This window comes from Parasteatoda tepidariorum, chromosome 10, assembly GCF_982258835.1.
Source record: "Parasteatoda tepidariorum strain Cologne lab strain chromosome 10, Ptep-v5.0, whole genome shotgun sequence".
NCBI classification, from domain to species: domain Eukaryota; kingdom Metazoa; phylum Arthropoda; class Arachnida; order Araneae; family Theridiidae; genus Parasteatoda; species Parasteatoda tepidariorum.
The window spans coordinates 6,083,878-6,104,351 of NC_141764.1; the positions used below are offsets into that span (position 1 = coordinate 6,083,878).

Here is a 20,474-nt window from a genome sequence, read left to right on the forward strand (position 1 = left end):
ATATGCAAGTATATAATATCAGCGAGTATATGCAAGCATATATTATAAGCCAGTATATATTATAAGCCCATAGATTATTTTGGAGGATCCGCAGATGGTGTTTGATTTTTTGTCGGTTGACGGTCTCCTGGACGTGATCTAGCATTGCTCGAGCCCAAGAGGAATACGTACCACCACCACCTCAAACTCCTCCACCATATATTATAAGCAAGTATATATTATAAGTATATGCAAGTATGTATTATAAGCAAGTATATGCAAGTATATATTACAAGCAAGTATATTATAGTATATATTATAAGCAAGTGTATTCTAGCATATATTATAAGCAAGTATATTCTAGTTTATAATATAAGCAAGTATCTAATATCAGCGAATATATGCAAGTATATATTATAAGCCAGTATATATTATAAGCCCATAGATTATTTTGGAGGATCCGTAGATAGTGTTTGATTTTCTGTCGGTGAACGGTCTCCTGGACGTGGTCTAGCCTTGTTCCGGCCCAAGAGGAATACGTACCACCACCACGACCAGCATGTATTATAAGCAAGTATATATTATAAGCAAGTATATATTTTAAGCAAATATACGTAAGTATATATTATAAGCAAGTATATGCAAGTATATATTATATGCAAGTAAATGCAAGCATATAATATGAGCGAGTATTTGCAAGTATATAATATGAGCGAGTATTTGCAAGTATATAATATAAGCGAGTATATGCAAGTATATATCATAAGCGAGTATATGCAAGTATATAATATAATTGAGTGTATGCAATTATATAATATAAGCGAGTATATGCAAGTATATAATAAGCAAATTTCTGCAATATATATATTATTTGCAAGTATATGCAAGTATATAATATAAGCAAGGTTATGCAAGTATATATTATTAGCAAGTATATGCAAGTATATATTATTAGCAAGTATATGCAAGTATATATTATAAGCAAGTATATGCAAGTATATATTATAAGCAAGTATATGCAAGTATATATTATAAGCAAGTATATGCAAGTATATATTATAAGCAAGTATATGCAAGTATATATTATAAGCAAGTATATGCAAGTATATATTATAAGCAAGTATATTTTAGTATATATTATAAGCATGTATATTCTAGTATATATTATAAGCATGTATATTCTAGTATATATTATAAGCAAGTATTTTCGAGTATATATTATAAGCAATTATCTAATATCAGCGCATATATGCAAGTATATATTATAAGCCAGTATATATTATAAGCCCATAGATTATTTTGGAGGATCCGTAGATGGTGTTTGATTTTCTGTCGGTGAGCGGTATCCTGGACGTGGTCTAGCCTTGTTCCGGCGCAAGAGGAATACGTACCACCACCACCACCAAGACCACCATGTATTATAAGAAGTATATGCAAGTATATATTATAAGTATATGCAAGTATATATTTTATGCAAATATACGCAAGTATATATTACAAGCAAGTATATTATAGTTTATATTATAAGCAAGTATATTCTAGCATATATTATAAGCAAGTATATTCTAGTATATATTATAAGCAAGTATCTAATATCAGCGAAAATATGCAAGTATATATTATATGCCAGTATATATTATAAGCCCATAGATTTTATTGGAGGATTCGCAGATGGTGTTTGATTTTCAGTCGGTAAGCGGTATCCTGGACGTGATCTAGCCTTGTTCCGGCCCAAGAGGAATACTAAGCAAGTATATTCTAGTGTATACTATAAGCTAGTATATTCTAGTATATAAAGGCAAGTATATAATATAAGCAAGTATCTAATATCAGCTAATATATGTAAGTATATATTACAAGCCAGTATATATAAGCCCATAGATTATTCTGGACGATCCGCAGATGGTGTTTGATTTTCTGTCGGTGAACGGTCTCCTGGACGTGCTCAAGCCTTGTTCTGGCCTAAAAGGAATACGTACCACCACCACAATATATTATAAGCAAGTGTATGCAAGTATATATTATAAGCATATTCAAGTATATATTATAAGCAAGTATATGCAAATATATATTATAAGCAAGTATATGCAAGTATATATTATAAGCAAGTATATGCAAGTATATATTATAAGCAAGTATATGCAAGTATATATTATAAGCAAGTATATTCTAGTATATATAAGCCAGTATATATTATAAGCGAGTATCTAATATCAGCGAAAATATGCAAGTATATAATATCAGCGAGTATATGCAAGCATATATTATAAGCCAGTCTATATTATAGGCCCATAGATTATTTTGGAGGATCCGCAGATGGTGTTTGATTTTTTGTCGGTGGACGGTCTCCTGGACGTGGTGCATCCTTGTTCCGGCCAAAGAGGAATACGAACCACCACCACCATATATTATAAGCAAGTATATATTATAAGCAAGTATATGCAAGTATATATTATAAGCAAGTATATGCAAGTATATATTATAAGCAAGTATATATTATAAGCAAGTATATTCTAGTATATATTATAAGCAAGTATATATTATAGGCAAGTATCTAATATCAGCGAATATATGCAAGTATCTAATATCAGCGATTATATGCAAGTATATATTATAAGCCAGTATATATTATAAGCCCATAGATTATTTTGGAGGATCCGCAGATGGTGTTTGATTTTCTGTCGGTGAGCGGTATCCTGGACGTGGTGTAGCCTTGTTCCGGCCAAAGAGGAATACGTAAAACCACCACCACCATATATCATAAGCAAGTATATGCAAGTACATATTATAAGCAAGTATATGCAAGTGCATATTATAAGCAAGTATATGCAAGTATATATTATATGCAAGTATATATTATAAGCAAGTATATATTATAAGCATGTATATATTATAAGCAAGTATATTCTAGTATATATTATAAGCAAGTATATATTATAGGCAAGTATATAATATAAGCGAGTATATGCAAGTATATAATATAAGCGAGTATATGCAAGTATATAATATAAGCGAGTATATGCAAGTATATAATATAAGCGAGAATATGCAAGTAAATAATAAGCAAATTTCTGCAATATATATATTATTTGCAAATATATGCAAGTATAAAATATAAGCAAGGTTATGCAAGTATATATTATTAGCAAGTATATGCAAGTATATATTATAATCAAGTATATGCAAGTATATATTATAAGCAAGTATATGCAAGTATATATTATAAGCAAGTATATGCAAGTATATATTATAAGCAAGTATATGCAAGTATATATTATAAGCAAGTATATGCAAGTATATATTATAAGCAAGTATATGCAAGTATATATTATAAGCAAGTATATGCAAGTATATATTATAAGCAAGCATATGCAAGTATATATTATAAGCAAGTATCTAATATCAGCGAATATATGCAAGTATATATTATAAGCAAGTATATGCAAGTATATATTATAAGCACGTATATGCAAGTATATAATACAAGCAAGTATATGCAAGCATATATTATATGCAAGTATATATTATAAGCATGTATATATTATAAGCAAGTATATTCAAGTATATATTTTAAGCAAGTATATATTATAAGCAAGTATCTAATATCAGCGAATATATGCAAGTATATAATATCAGCAAGTATATGCAAGCATATATTATTAGCCAGTATATTATAGTATATATTATAAGCAAGTATATTCTAGCATATATTATAAGCAAGTATATTCAAGTATATATTATAAGGAAGTATCTAATATCAGCGAATATATGCAAGTATATATTATATGCTAGTATATATTATAAGCCCATAGATTATTTTGGAGGATCTGCAGATGGTGTTTGATTTTTTGTCGGTGAACGGTCTCCTGGACGTGATCTAGCCTTGTTCCAGCCCAAGAGGAGTACGTACCACCACCACCACCTCCACCACCATATATTATAAGCAAGTATATGCAAGCATATATTATAAGCAAGTATATGCAAGTATATATTACAAGCAAGTATATTATAGTATATATTATAAGCAAGTATATTCTAGCATATATTATAAGCAAGTATATTCAAGTATATATTATAAGGAAGTATCTAATATCAGTGAATATATGCAAGTATATATTATATGCCAGTATATATTATAAGAACATATATTATTTTGGAGGATCCGCAGATGGTGTATGATTTTCTGTCGGTAAGCGGCATCCTGGACGTGGTCTAGCCTTGTTCCGGCCCAAGAGGAATACGTACCACCACCAAGACCACCATGTATTATAAGAAGTATATGCAAGTATATATTTTAAGCAAATATACACAAGTATATATTATATGCAAGTATATAATATAAGCGAGTATTTGTAAGTATATAATATAAGCGAGTATATGCAAGTATATAATATAAACGAGTATATGCAAGCATATAATATAAGCGAGTATATGCAAGTATATAATATAAGCGAGTATATGCAAGTAAATGGTATAAGCGAGTATATGCAAGTATATAATATAAGCGAGTATATGCAAGTATATAATATAAGCAAGTATATGCAAGTATACAATATAAGCAAGTATATAGTATATGCAAGAATATGCAAGTATATAGTATAAGCAAGTATATATTAAAAGCAGGTATATACAAGTACGTAATATAAGAGAGTATATGCAAGTATATAATATAAGCAAGTATATGCAAATATATAATATAAGCAAGTATATGCAAATATATATTACAAGCAAGTATATGCAAGCATATATTATAAGCATGTATATATTATAAGCAAGTATATTCAAGTGTATATTATAAGCAAGTATATTCTAGTATATATTATAAGCAAGTATACTCTAGTATATATTATAAGCAAGTACATTCTAATATATATTAAAGGCAAGTATATATTATAAGCAAGTATCTAATATCAGCGAATATATGCAAGTATATATTATAAGCCAGTATATATTATAAGCCCATGGATTATTTGGGAGGATCCGCAGATGGTGTTTGATTTTCTGTCGGTTGATGGTCTCCTGGACGTGATCTAGCATTGTTCGAGCCCAAGAGGAATACGTACCACCACCACCTCAAACTCCACCACCATATATTATAAGCAAGTATATATTATAAGTATATGCAGGTATGTATTATAAGCAAGTATATGCTAGTATATATTACAAGCAAGTATATTATAGTATATATTATAAGCAAGTATATTCTAGCATATATTATAAGCAAGTATATTCTAGTTTATAATATAAGCAAGTATCTAATATCAGCGAATATATGCAAGTATATATTATAAGCCAGTATATATTATAAGCCCATAGATTATTTTGGAGGATCCGTAGATGGTGTTTGATTTTCTGTCGGTGAACGGTCTCCTGGACGTGGTCTAGCCTTGTTCCGGCCCAAGAGGAATACGTACCACCACCACGACCACCATGTATTATAAGCAAGTATATATTATAAGCAAGTATATATTTTAAGCAAATATACGCAAGTATATATTATAAGCAAGTATATGCAAGTATATATTATATGCAAGTAAATGCAAGTATATAATATGAGCGAGTATTTGCAAGTATATAATATGAGCGAGTATTTGCAAGTATATAGTATAAGCGAGTATATGCAAGTATATATCATAAGCGAGTATATGCAAGTATATAATATAATTGAGTGTATGCAATTATATAATATAAGCGAGTATATGCAAGTATATAATATCAGCGAGTATATGCAAGTATATAATAAGCAAATTTCTGCAATATATATATTAGCAAGTATATATTATAAACAAGTATATTCTAGTATATATTACAAGCAAGTATATATTTTAAGCAAGTCTCTAATATCAGCGAATATATGAAAGTATATAATATAAGCCATAGTATATATTATAAGCCCATAGATTATTTTAGAGGATCCGCAGATGGTGTTTGATTTTCTGTCGGTGAATGGTCTCCTGGACGTAGTCTAGCCTTGTTCCGGCCCAGGAGGAATACATACCACCTCCACCACCACCCCACCACCACCATACATATTATAAGCAAGTATATATTATAAGCAAGTATATGCAAGTATATATTATAAGTAAGTATATACAAGTACATAATATAAGCGAGTATTTGCAAGTATATAAAATAAGCGAGTATATGCGAGTATATAATATAAGCAAGTATATGCAAGTAAATAGTATAAGCAAGTATATGCAAGTATATATTATAAGCAAGTATGTATTATATGCAAGTATATATTATAAGCATGTATATGCAAGTATATATTATAAGCAAGTATGTATTATATGCAAGTATGTATTATATGCAAGTATATGCAAGTATATAATATAAGCGAGTATTGCAAGCTGGACTCAATATATAATATAAGCAAGTATATGCAAATATAAATTATAAGCAAGTATAAGCAAATATATATTACAAGCAAGTATATGCAAGCACATATTATATGCAAGTATATATTATAAGCATGTATATATTATAAGCAAGTGAATTCTAGTATATATTATAAGCAAGTGAATTCTTGTATATATTATAAGCAAGTATATTCTAGTATATATTAAAGGCCAGTATATATTATAAGCCCATTGATTATTTTGGAGGATCCGCATATGGTGTTTGATTTTCTGTTGGTGAACGGTCTCCTGGACGTGGTCTAGCCTTGTTCCGCCCCAAGAGGAATACGTACCACCACCACCAAGACCACCATGCATTATAAGAAGTATATGCAAGTATATATTTTAAGCAAATATACGCAAGTATATATTAAAAACAAGTATATAATATAAGCGAGTATTTGCAAGTATATAATGTAAGCGAGTATATGCAAGTATATAATATAAGCGAGTATATGCAAGTATATAATATAAGCGAGTATATGCAAGTATATAATATAAGCGAGTATATGCAAGTATATAATATAAGCGAGTATATGCAAGTATATAATATAAGCGAGAATATGCAAGTATATAATATAAGCGAGAATATGCAAGTAAATAATAAGCAAATTTCTGCAATATATATATTATTTGCAAATATATGCAAGTATATAATATAAGCAAGGTTATGCAAGTATATATTATTAGCAAGTATATGCAAGTATATATTATAATCAAGTATATGCAAGTATATATTATAAGCAAGTATATGCAAGTATATATTATAAGCAAGTATATGCAAGTATATATTATAAGCAAGCATATGCAAGTATATATTATAAGCAAGTATCTAATATCAGCGAGTATATGCAGGCATATATTATAAGCCAGTATATATTATAAGCCTATAGATTATTTTGGAGGATCCGCAGATGGTGTTTGATTTTCTGTCGGTGAGCGGTATCCTGGACGTGGTCTAGCCCTGTTCCGGCCCAAGAGGAATACGTACCACCACCACCACCACCAAGACCACCATGTATTATAAGAAGTATATGCAAGTATATATTTTAAGAAATTATACGCAAGTATATATTATAAGCAAGTATATGCAAGTATATATTATATGCAAGTATATGCAAGTATATAATATAAGCGAGTATTTGCAAGTATATAATATAAGCGAGTGTATGCAAGTATATAATATAAACGAGTATATGCAAGTATATAATATAAACGAGTATATTCAAGTATATAATATAAGCGAGTAAATGCAAGTAAAAAATAAGCAAATTTCTGCAATATATATTATTTGCAAGTATATGCAAGTATATAATAGAAGCAAGGTTATGCAAGTATATATTATAAGCAAGTATATTCTAGTGTATATTATAAGCAAGTATATTCAAGTATATATTATAAGCAAGTATCTAATATCAGCGAATATATGCAAGTATATAATATCAGCGAGTATATGCAAGCATATAATATAATCCAGTATATATTATAAGCCCATAGATTATTTTGGAGGATCCGCAGATGGTGTTTGATTTTTTGTCGGTCGACGGTCTCCTGGACGTGATCTAGCCTTGTTCTAGCCCAAGAGGAATACGTACCACCACCACCTCCACCACCATATATTATAAGCAAGAATATGCAAGTATATATTACAAGCAAGTATATTCTAGTATATAGTATAAGCAAGTATATTCTAGTATATATTATAAGCAAGTATATTCTAGTATATATTATAAGCAAGTATTTTCTAGTATATATTATAAGCAAGTATCTAATATCAGCGAATATATGCAAGTATATATTATAAGCCAGTATATATTATAAGCCCATAGATTATTTTGGAGGATCCGCAGATGGTGTTTGATTTTCTGTCGGAAAACGGTCTCCTGGACGTTGTCCAGTCTTGTTCCGGCCCAAGAGGAACACGTACCACCACGACCACCATGTATTATAAGCAAGTATATATTATAAGCAAGTATATATTTTAAGCAAATATACGCAAGTATATATTATAAGCAAGTATATGCAAGTATATATTATATGCAAGTATATGTAAGTATATAATATAAGCGAGTATTTGCAAGTATATAATATAAGCGAGTATATGCAAGTATATAATATCAGCGAGTATATGCAAGTATATTATATGCAAGTATATGTAAGTATATAATATAAGCGAGTATTTGCAAGTATATAATATAAGCGAGTATATGCAAGTATATAATATCAGCGAGTATATGCAAGTATATAATAAGCAAATTTCAGCAATATATATATTAGCAAGTATATATCATAAACAAGTATGTTCTAGTATATATTATAAGCAAGTATATATTATATGCAAGTATCTAATATCAGCGAATATACGAAAGTATATAATATCAGCCAGTATATATTATAAGCCCATAGATTATTTTAGAGGATCCGCAGATTTTGTTTGATTTTCTGTCGGTGAACGGTCTCCTGGACGTTGTGTAGCCTTGTTCCGGCCAAAGAGGAATACGTACCACCACCACCATATATTATAAGCAAGTAAATGCAAGTATATATTATAAGCAAGTATATGCAAGTTTATATTATAAGCAAGTATATATTATAAGCATGTATATATTATCAGCAAGTATATTCTAGTATATATTATAAGCAAGTATATTCTAGTATATATTAAAGGCAAGTATATATTATAAGCAAGTATCTAATATCAGCGAATATATGCAAGTATATATTATAAGCCAGTATATATTATAAGCCCATAGATTAATTTGGAGGATCCGCAGATGGTGTTTGATTTTCTGTTGGTGAACGGTCTCCTGGACGTGATCTAGCCTTGTTCCGGCCCAAGAGGACTACGTTCCACCACCACCAAGACCACCATGTATTATAAGAAGTATATGCAAGTATACATTATAAGTATATGCAAGTATATACTTTAAGCAAATATACGCAAGTATATATTATAAGCAAGTATATGCAAGTAGATATTATATGCAAGTGTATGCAAGTATATAATATAAGCGAGTATTTGCAAGTATATAATATAAGCGAGTATATGCAAGTATATAATATAAGCGAGTATATGCAATTATATAATATAAACGAGTATATGCAAGTAAATAATAAGCAAATTTCTTCAATATATATATTATTTGCAAGTATATGCAAGTATATAATATAAGCAATGTAATGCAAGTATATATTATAAGCAAGGATATGCAAGTATATATTATAAGCAAGTATATGCAAGTATATATTATAAGCAAGTATACGCGAGTATATATTATAAGCAAGTATACGCGAGTATATATTATAAGCAAGTATATGCAAGTATATAATACAAGCTAGTATATGCAAGCATATATTATATGCAAGTATATATTATAAGCATGTATATATTATAAGCATGTATATATTATAAGCATGTATATATTATAAGCAAGTATATTCTAGTATATATTAAAGGCAAGTAAATATTATAAGCAAGTATCTAATATCAGCTAATATATGTAAGTATATATTACAAGCCAGTATATATTATAAGCCCATAGATTATTTTGGATGATCCGCAGATGGTATTTGATTTTCTGTCGGTGAACGGTCTCCAGGACGTGGTCTAGCCTTGTTCTGGCCCGCAAGGAATACGTACCACCACCACCATGTATTATAAGCAAGTATATGCAAGTATATATTATAAGTATATTCAAGTATATATTATAAGCAAGTATATGCTAGTATATATTATAAGCAAGTATATTCAAGTATACATTATAAGCAAGTATATATTATAAGCAAGTATCTAATATCAGCGAATATATGCAACTATATAATATCAGCGAGTATATGCAAGCATATATTATAAGCCAGTATATATTATAAGCCCATAGATTATTTTGGAAGATCCGCAGATGGTGTTTGATTTTTTGGCGGATGACGATCTCCTGGACGTGATCTAGCCTTGTTCCTGCCCAAGAGGAATACGTACCTCCACCACCACCTCCACCACCATATATTATAAGCAAGTATATGCAAGTATATATTATAAGTATATGCAAGTATATATTACAAGCAAGTATATTATAGTATATATTATAAGCAAGTATCTAATATCAGCGAATATATGCAAGTATATATTATAAGCCCATAGATTATTTTGGAGGATCCGCAGATGGTGTTTGATTTTCTGTCGGTAAGCGGTATCCTGGACGTGGTCTAGACTTGTTCCGGCCCAAGAGGAATACGTACCACCACCAACCACCACCACAAAGACCACCATGTATTAAAAGAAGTATATGCAAGTATATATTATAAGTATATGCAAGTATATATTTTAAGCAAATATACGCATGTATATATTATAAGCGAGTATATGCAAGTATATAATATAAGCGAGTATATGCAAGTATATAATATAAGCGAGTATATGCAAGTATATAATATATGCAAGTATATATTATATGCAAGTATATGCAAGTATATATTATATGCAAGTATATGCAAGTATATATTATATGCAAATATATAATATAAGCGAGTATATGTAAGTATATAAGAGAGTATATGCAAGTATATAATATAAGCGAGTATATGCAAGTATATAATATAAGCGAGTATATGCAAGTATATAATATAAGTGAGTATATGCAAGTATATAATATAAGCAAGTATATGCAAGTATATATTAAAAGCAAGTATATACAAGTACGTAATATACGAGAGTATATGCAAGTATATAATATAAGCAAGTATATGCAAATATATAAGCAAGTATATGCAAATATATATTACAAGTAAGTATATGCAAGCATATATTATAAGCATGTATATATTATAAGGAAGTATATTCTAGTATATATTATAAGCAAGTATATTCTAGTATATATTAAAGGCAAGTATATATTATAAGCAAGTATCTAATATCAGCGAATACATGCAAGAATATATTATAAGCCAGTATATATTATAAGCCCTTAGATTATTTTGGAGGATCCGCAGATAGTGTTTGATTTTCTGTCGGTGAGCGGTATCCTGGACGTGGTCCAGCCTTGTTCTGGCCCAAGAGGAACGTACCACCACCACCACCAAGACCACCATGTATTATAAGAAGTATATGCAAGTATATATTATAAGTATATGCAAGTATATATTTTAAGCAAATATACGCAAGTATATATTATAAGCAAGTATATGCAAGTATATATTGTATGCAAGTATATGCAAGTATATAATATAAGCAAGTATTTGCAAGTATATAATGTAAGCGAGTATATGCAAGTATATAATATAAGCGAGTTTATGCAAGTATATAATATAAGCGAGTATATGCAAGTAAATAATAAGCAAATTTCTGCAATATATATATTATTTGCAAGTATATGCAAGTATATAATATAAGCAAGGTTATGCAAGTATATATTATAAGCAAGTATATGCAAGTATATATTATAAGCAAGTATATGCAAGTATATATTATAAGCAAGTATATGGAAGTATATATTATAAGCAAGTATATGCAAGTATATATTATAAGCAAGTATATGCAAGCATATATTATATGCAAGTATATATTATTCGCATGTATATATTATAAGCAAGTATATTCTAGTATATATTATATGCAAGTATATTCTGGTATTTATTATATGCAAGTATATTCTAGTATATATTAAAAGCAAGTATATTCTAGTATATATTAAAAGCACGTATATTCTAGTATATATTAAAGGCAAGTATATATTATAAGCAAGTATCTAATATCAGCTAATATATGTAAGTATATATTACAAGCCAGTATATATTATAAGCCCATAGAGTATTTTGGACGATCCGCAGATGGTGTTTGATTTTCTGTCGGTGAACGGTCTCCTGGACGTGGTCAAGCCGTGTTCTGGCCCAAAAGGAATACGTGCCACCACCACCATGTATTATAAACAAGTATATGCAAGTATATATTATAAGTATATTCAAGTATATATTATAAGCAAGTATATGCAAGTATATATTAGAAGCAGGTATATTCTAGTATATATTATAAGCAAGTATCTAATATCATCGAATATATGCAAGTATATAATATCAGCGAGTATATACAAGCATATATTATAAGCCAGTATATATTATAAGCCCATAGATTATTTTGGAGGATCCGCAGATGGTGCTTGATTTTTTGTCGGTGGACGGTCTCCTGGACGTGATCTAGTATTGTTCCAGCCCAAGAGGAATACGTACCACCACCACCTCCACCACCATATAGTATAAGCAAATATATGCAAGTATATATTATAAGTATATGCAAGTATATATTATAAGTAAGTATATGCAAGTATATATTACAAGCAAGTATATTATAGTATAGATTATAAGCAAGTATATTCTAGCATATATTATAAGCAAGTATATTCTAGTATATATTATAAGCAAGTATCTAATATCAGCGAATATATGCAAGTATATATTATAAGCCAGTATATATTATAAGCCCATAGATTATTTTGGAGGATCCGCAGATGGTGTTTGATTTTCTGTCGGTAAGCGGTATCCTGGACGTGGTCTAGCCTTGTTCTGGCCCAAAAGGAATACTTGCCACCACCACTATGTATTATAAACAAGTATATGCAAGTATATATTATAAGTATATTCAAGTATATATTATAAGCAAGTATATGCAAGTATATATTAGAAGCAGGTATATTCTAGTATATATTATAAGCAAGTATCTAATATCAGCGAATATATGCAAGCATATAATATCAGCGAGTATGTACAAGCATATATTATAAGCCCATAGATTATTTTGGAGGTTCCGCAGATGATGCTTGATTTTCTGTCAGTAAACGGTCTCCTGGACGTGGTCTAGCCTTGTTCCGGCCCAAGAGGAATACGTACCACCACCACCATATATTATAAGCAAGTATATGTAAGTATATATTATAAGCATGTATATGCAAGTATATATTATAAGCAAGTATATGGAAGTATATATTATAAGCATGTATATGCAAGTATATATTATAAGCAAGTATGTATTATATGCAAGTATATATTATAAGCATGTATATGCAAGTATATATTATAAGCAAGTATGTATTATATGCAAGTATGTATTATATGCAAGTATATGCAAGTATATAATATAAGCGAGTATTGCAAGCTGGACTCCTGATGAAAATAACTTTTCCTAATGAAATTGAAATGCAAGTCTATATTATAAGCAAGCATATAATGAAACTATAGCTGGACTCATGAATATAGCTAGTCATAATTGATTTGAAATACAAGTATGTAAGTATGTAATGTATGCAAGTATATAATGTATGCAAGTATATAATGTATGCAAGTATATAACGTATGCAAGTATATAACGTATGCAAGTATATAACGTATGCAAGTATATAACGTATGCAAGTATATAACGTATGCAAGTATATAACGTATGCAAGTATATAACATATGCAAGTATATAACATATGCAAGTATATAACGTATGCAAGTATATAACGTATGCAAGTATATAATGTATGCAAGTATATAATGTATGAAAGTATATAATGTATGCAAGTATATAATGCATGCAAGTATAATAAATATATGTAAGTATATAATATAAACTATAGCTGGTCTAATGATGAGCATAACTTGAAATAAATAAATTAAAGCAAATATTAGAAAGTATATAATATTAACAAAAGCTGGACTAATGATAAAATTTAAATGCAAGTATATGCAAGCATATAATAAAAACTATTGCTGGACTAATGACGAACATAACTTGTCATAATTTAACAGAAATGCAAGTGTATAAAATAAGGAAGTTTAGGCTAGTATGTATTATAAAATATAGCTGGACTAATAATGAGTATAACTTTCTATAATTTTTTATTGAAATGCAAGTATATAATATATGCAAGTATATAATATATTCAAGTATATAATATGAACTATAGCTGGACTAATGAATATTACTTGTCTTAATTAAATTTAAATGCAAATGTATAATATAAGCAAATATATAATATAAACTATAGCTGGAAACATGATGAATATAACTTGTCATAATTAAATTGAAATGCAAGTATACAATATAAGCACTTATATGCAAGCATATATTATTAACTACAACTGGACTAAGTATGAAATTGAAATGCAAGTATATAATATAAACTATAGCTGGACTAATGCTGAATATTACTTGTCATAATTAAATTAAATGCAAATATGTAATATATGCAAGTATAGAATGTACCCTATAGTTGTACTAATCATGAATATGACCTGTCTTAATTAAATTAAATGCAAATATAAGGTAGTATATGATATAAACTATAGCTGGACTAATGATGAATCTAACTTGTCATAATTAAATTGAAATGCAAGTATAATATAAGCAAGTATGTGCAAGTATATAATATAAACTATAGCTGGACTAAAAATGAAATTGAAATGCAAGTATATAATATAAACTATAGCTGGACTAATGATAAAATTGAAATACAAGTATATACAAGCATTTAAAATAAACTATAGCTGGACTCATGATGAATATAACTTGTCATATTAAATTAAATGCAAGTATGTAGTATATACATGTATATAATGTAAAATATAGCTGGACTTATGATGAATATAACTTGTCATAATTCAATTGAAATGCATTTACTCAATTTAAGTATAAAATATAAACTATTTCTGGAATAATGATGAAAATGATATTTAAGTATATAATATAAACTACAGCTGGATTAATGACGAATATACTATAGTGTTCGAATTAATTGGGACAAGCAAGATTTTCTCATTCGAGTTGGTATGGGATTGCCAGTGATGTCCCGAACCACTTCAAACCAGTTATATCTGCCTTGAGCTGCGGTGACGGATAGACCTTCACTATAATTTACTCGTCTGACTGGTTTTAGTGTATTTGTAGTTCAGTTGTGAGCATTTCAGTGTGGAAACTGGTGGTTATAATTTTGAGTTTAGTCTAACACAAGTTATGTGCTTATAAAAGATTGATATTAGTCCGAGGAAGCGCTCTAAAATTATAGCTCTTAATGAGCACACTTCTATGACTGTAAGAGACATAGCTACAGCAGTTGGTGTAGGGAAATCTAGTATTTCCAGAATTCTTAGAACATTTTAAGATTCCGGCTCATCCTCTCCAAAAAGAAAAGGAAAATGTGGACGCAAACGGAAAACTACTCCAAGAACTGATAAAAATCTAATAAGAAATAGTAAAATTAATCCAAGAAAGACGCGCACAGACCTCCGAAGGGATTTATTGGATTGTGGTGTTGATGTGAGTACTTCAACTGTACGAAAAAGGCTTCTAGAAAGTTGGACATAAGGCAAGGAGACCAAGGAAAAAACAATTTCTAACTCAGAAAATGATGAAAAAACGCTTAGCATGGGCCAGAAAATACCAAAAATGGACTGTAAATGCCTGGAAGAAAGTGGTTTTCAGTGATGAAACACATTTATTTGTGCAGGGACAAAAATCAAGTGTAGTTAAACGAAGTGAAGGCGAAAGTCTTAGACCAGATCATATCCAACAGACAGTAAAACACCTTTCTAAACAAATGTTTTGGGGATTCTTCGCAACAAATAGCATTGGAAGCTTAGTGCCTCTAAAAGGCATGATGAATTCAGCCAAATACATCGATATATTACATAGTAGGATTGTTCCATTCATCGAAACATTTCTACATGATTTGGCCCCTTGTCGCAATTCCAAACTGGTCCAGAATTTTATGCGAGAAAACAAAATAAAAGTGTTTGATTGGCCTGGTAATTCACCAGACCTAAATCCCATTCAGAATATGTGGCATATTCTAAAAAATCGCTTAGCCAAGATGAATTGCACGACAGCAGAACAAATGATAAAAAGTGCTATTCAAGCATGGTTCCACGACGATGAAGTCAAGAACATGTACGCTACACTAGTGGAATCAATGCCAAAACGTGTTCTTGAAGTCATATCTGCTAAAGGAGGACATACTTCATATTAATACAGACGTGTATCAATGTAACTTAAGGTATGTAATGATTAAAAGCTAAAGTTTCAATAAATCACTTTTTTTTAATTTGTCCCAATTAATTCGAACAGTATAGTAGCTCACTAGCTCTAGCACTGAAGAAAAACCACGTACAACATAAATTATCAAAAACTTAAAGTATTGTCTGTAAACTGTCGTATAGCGCTGGGTTATAAAATAAATTTATAATGTTAACTTGGGCAATGCTTAAAGAATGGTTGTATGACAACAACTCAGAAAACCAAAATTGTGGCAGTCTTTACAAAAAAAACAAAAAAAAAACATTTTGAAGAGGAAAACTTAAGAAAAAGCAATACCTTCTCAGTCCAGTGCTGAAAAAGAACGAGTCGAATATCTACATCACTCAGAAAACCAGACGTTACGCAGCAGGAACACAAATCTTTATTCGGTAAGTTGTGACAGCAACATACTGCTGAAGAATTGCGAATGTAGAATAGGTCTCCGGAAAGAAGGTGGTGATCTGTTGGACACATTGCTCAGACGGAAAATACGTTGATTGGATAAATTACAATTATTTTGAAGAAGACAACAGATGAATGTTCATTTGCGCCATCCTTCCTAACCGTTTTACGGGGAAGGTGAAAAAAAAAAACACGCTTCATTTAACGGAGAATGGATCCAGAAAAAGACGAAAATCGAATGCGCGATGTGAAGTCAGCAGGTTGAATTGGAAAACGAGTTGCAGTTAGGAAAAAATTAGAAGTTACGGTTAAGGCAGGCGTAGGAAGGTAAAATAAAAATTAAAGTGTTTAAATATTTGAGATAGTTACGGTTAAGAAATAAGAAAACGCGGAAAAGTAAAAGTTTTCACAGGAAACATCAAAGAAAGCCGAAGCACCTGTTATTCTACGAACTTGAGGGGAGCGACATTCCAGTCCACTTCCATAAGGGAAAGTGTAATAACTGTGTAAACCGACCAAGAGCCTTTCTTTATTTGTCTGAGTTAATTCTAAATACCGTCTGCATTGATTCATTAACACATTTTAGGTCACCCTCCCAAACCATTAATATTGAGTTTTAGTACGTGAAGATCCGATTATTAGATCGAAAGTAATCCGTGTTTTTTCTCTTTGTACGTTGGGTTTCATATGAAAATATTGGAATGTATAATTTAAATATTTCAATGTTAGTATTGCAATTATTGATTACTCGTTATTTCTTTTTAAAAATAATATAAAAAAATGATTTTAAAATAATAAAGTTTAAGTTTCATTATTTTTTTTACTTGATAAAGATTTTTTTTTATATTTCTAATGCCTACTTGTGTTAGTATTTCGTCAATTCAGGCCTTTATAGGGCAGAATTTTTGGCCACTCTTTCAGGGGTACCCTATGAGGTGGGTCAACGTTGTTCCCACAGTAGGAACAGAAAGTACAGAGAATGAAAGAACATCCATGCCTTTGCTCGGGATTCGAACCCAGAACTTTTCTGAAACAAGGCCAGTTCCTTTACCCCTAAACAGTCTTGTAGGCCTTAATAAAGATTATTGGTCATTAAAAATGAGTTGATGCAGCTAAACAAGAAAAAAAAAGGAACATAGAGGTAATTAGAATTGTAAGTCCACAAGATACGGTTTCTGGTAGATCACCGATGACAGGTGAGTGAGCAGGTGGGTGACCACTTTGATCAACCTGCAAAGGGATCGCCGTGTAGGTCTTCCTTAAACTGTTCTAGGTGGTCTGTTTTTAAAGTAAGGACAGTTTTGTTGTGTACACTAATATGTGACGCTTTTGTCGCAATGAATGCTTGCGTAGCGTCCTGGCATTCCGTGAGAACAACTGTACTTAGTTACAGCTGTGTAGGCAACCTATATGGTCAGTTCTGTGTCTTTAACATGTTCAAGTTTAACAAATCATATGAGGTACGGTTATTGATGCATTCTTAGTCTGCAAAACACCTGTCAGCTGCATACATTCACTGACAGCAACAAAACTCCCTCTCATTGTGACGGGAAATTTTGCAACTCTATGACAATGACTCTCTTCACAGCGCAGTCCCGAGTTTTTGGATGGGAAGTTTTGGACCACTCCTCAATATAACCCAGACCTTGAGCTAAGTGATTTTTTCATATTTTCCGCAGAGATCATTCTGGTGGCAACGAAGAAGTGAAAAAAGTCGTGACAGTCGTTAGTTAATATGAAGAGGGTGTTCTAAATCTAGTTGTATGGTATGATAAGTGTTTAAGCAAACTTAGCAACGATTTTTAAAAAAAACGAGAAACGTATGTCGAATCAAAAAATAATTTTTCTTCATGAAAATTTTCTTCGGTTTTTTTTTTTTTTTAAACGATCCTTAATTAAAAAACAGCCTTAGTACCATGAAGTGATCGACTTCGTGCACAGGTTGATGGGCTACCATTTTCTCTGCCGAGGATAAAAATTGTAATGAAAAGTGTGCAGATTGTTCTCAGGGATGTTCCTCAGAAAGTCGCCAATAGAGATATGCAGTTATATTATATTTTGCAAGCCATAATTTGTTATTAATGTAATTGAAGAACTCTTCAAATACATTAATTCAAGTATTTTATTTCGGTATTTCCGTGAGCCTGAAATTGTCAAGAAATTTGATTTTGGGATAAAAAAAAAGTCAGGAAAGAAATGCAATTTTAGGACAAAATATATATAAAAAAAAAAAATCTTGCAACAAATTTTAAAATTGATGGTAACAATAAGTGGCTAATGAAGTTCAAAGTAAATTCGTCTAACATCTATTTTAATTATTTCTTTTAAAGCATTTTTAATATTTTGTGTAGAACACTCTTTCCTTAAAAATTTCTTGTTTCAAATTTTTCTCATACATAACCATATTTGCAGTTTAATATTATTTTAAAAATTTAATTTGTTATGTAATAAAATTTTGAAAACAGTTAAACAATAAGTCGTCACATGCACCAGAGAAAGGATCTATTTTCCTAATCAACTTAGAAGTAAGATTGATTACAGCTCTAAAGACTCAGAGAACAGGGTGATGATCTTTTCTTCTTCTTTGTCAGCGTAACAGCCCCTTGCAGGCCTCAACAGCTGACAAACGCCAGCGCCTCCTATTCATGGCAACTCCCTTTCAATTTCTAATCTTTAGGGAATCTTTTCGTAATGCTGAGAAAAAAAGTCTTTATTTCCTTTCACAGTGATTATATATAAAATATCGAATGAAAATGATTGTATATAAGATTCCGTTCACGGGTAGATAAGATATAAAACATTATTGAGAGAATCTAACAGATTACTAATAGAATCTAAATAAAAGATTTAAAGAAATCATAACTGGTTTTAAAAAAAAAATTAACCCTCCGAGCCACTGCAACTCTTCCAGGGAAGCCTTGGGTTCAGCGAATATCATTTGGGAACCACAGTTTTAAATAATATTATTATAATAATTAAACTTTGTATATTAACTGTAACTTTGTATTAGTTAACTTTGAATGTAATTAACTTTTTCTAAAAATAATCAAGGTATGAACTTTATGTATAAAAATATTAATTTTACGGGTTTTTTTTAATTTCCAGTTTATTTCTAATTTTTTAGTGCACAAAATTATTATGCAAAATTATCTAATTTTTATTATGCACAAAAATTAAAAATAATGCAAAAAAAAAACTTCTCAGATGTTTCACTTTTGCTTTGGTTGCAGTTTTTGAAAGCAACTTTTTCTTTGGTTGCATAGTAAAAAATCAAATATGTCTCCCACCTTTAAATAAGGATGTTTGAGATACCTTTCTTAAAAAGAGAAATGATTTGCCCTAGATATGAATTTCATAATGTCGTGAAATTATTAGAATATTTATTGTTAGCTTAGTTAACCACTTCCCTGGTAATACAGAGTTAACTAGGGTACGTATATATTGCAACTATTTATTATCCCAAGAAAACTCGTGCATAGCAGAATTTGTCAATGTGTTTTGTTTTCACATTTTTACTCAGCCGGAAGCAAAATAATAATAATCTGTTGTCATGGGAAGTTTTGCTGTTAGATTGTGGCACTTTACATGTATTTTGAGCTATTTTATATACGAGGGTTGCTGAATTTGAACAGAAAAAAAAAATAAAAAAATGG

The 20,474-nt window shown here is 30.1% G+C and overlaps 1 protein-coding gene across 2 annotated transcripts in view; it reads right to left on the reverse strand.

The window, feature by feature from the left end:
* The window catches only part of LOC147802107 (hemolin-like), a 113,903-nt gene extending 96,783 nt beyond the window's left edge, over positions 1-17,120 (reverse strand). Inside the window, exon 1 of one of the 2 annotated variants that reach the window (XM_087153920.1) lies at positions 16,717-17,120. The gene's annotated coding sequence lies outside the window, so the exon portion shown is untranslated. The remainder of the gene's footprint in view (positions 1-16,716) is intronic. The other variant, XM_087153919.1, reaches the window with a different exon arrangement.
* Between the last annotated feature and the right edge of the window lie 3,354 nt (positions 17,121-20,474).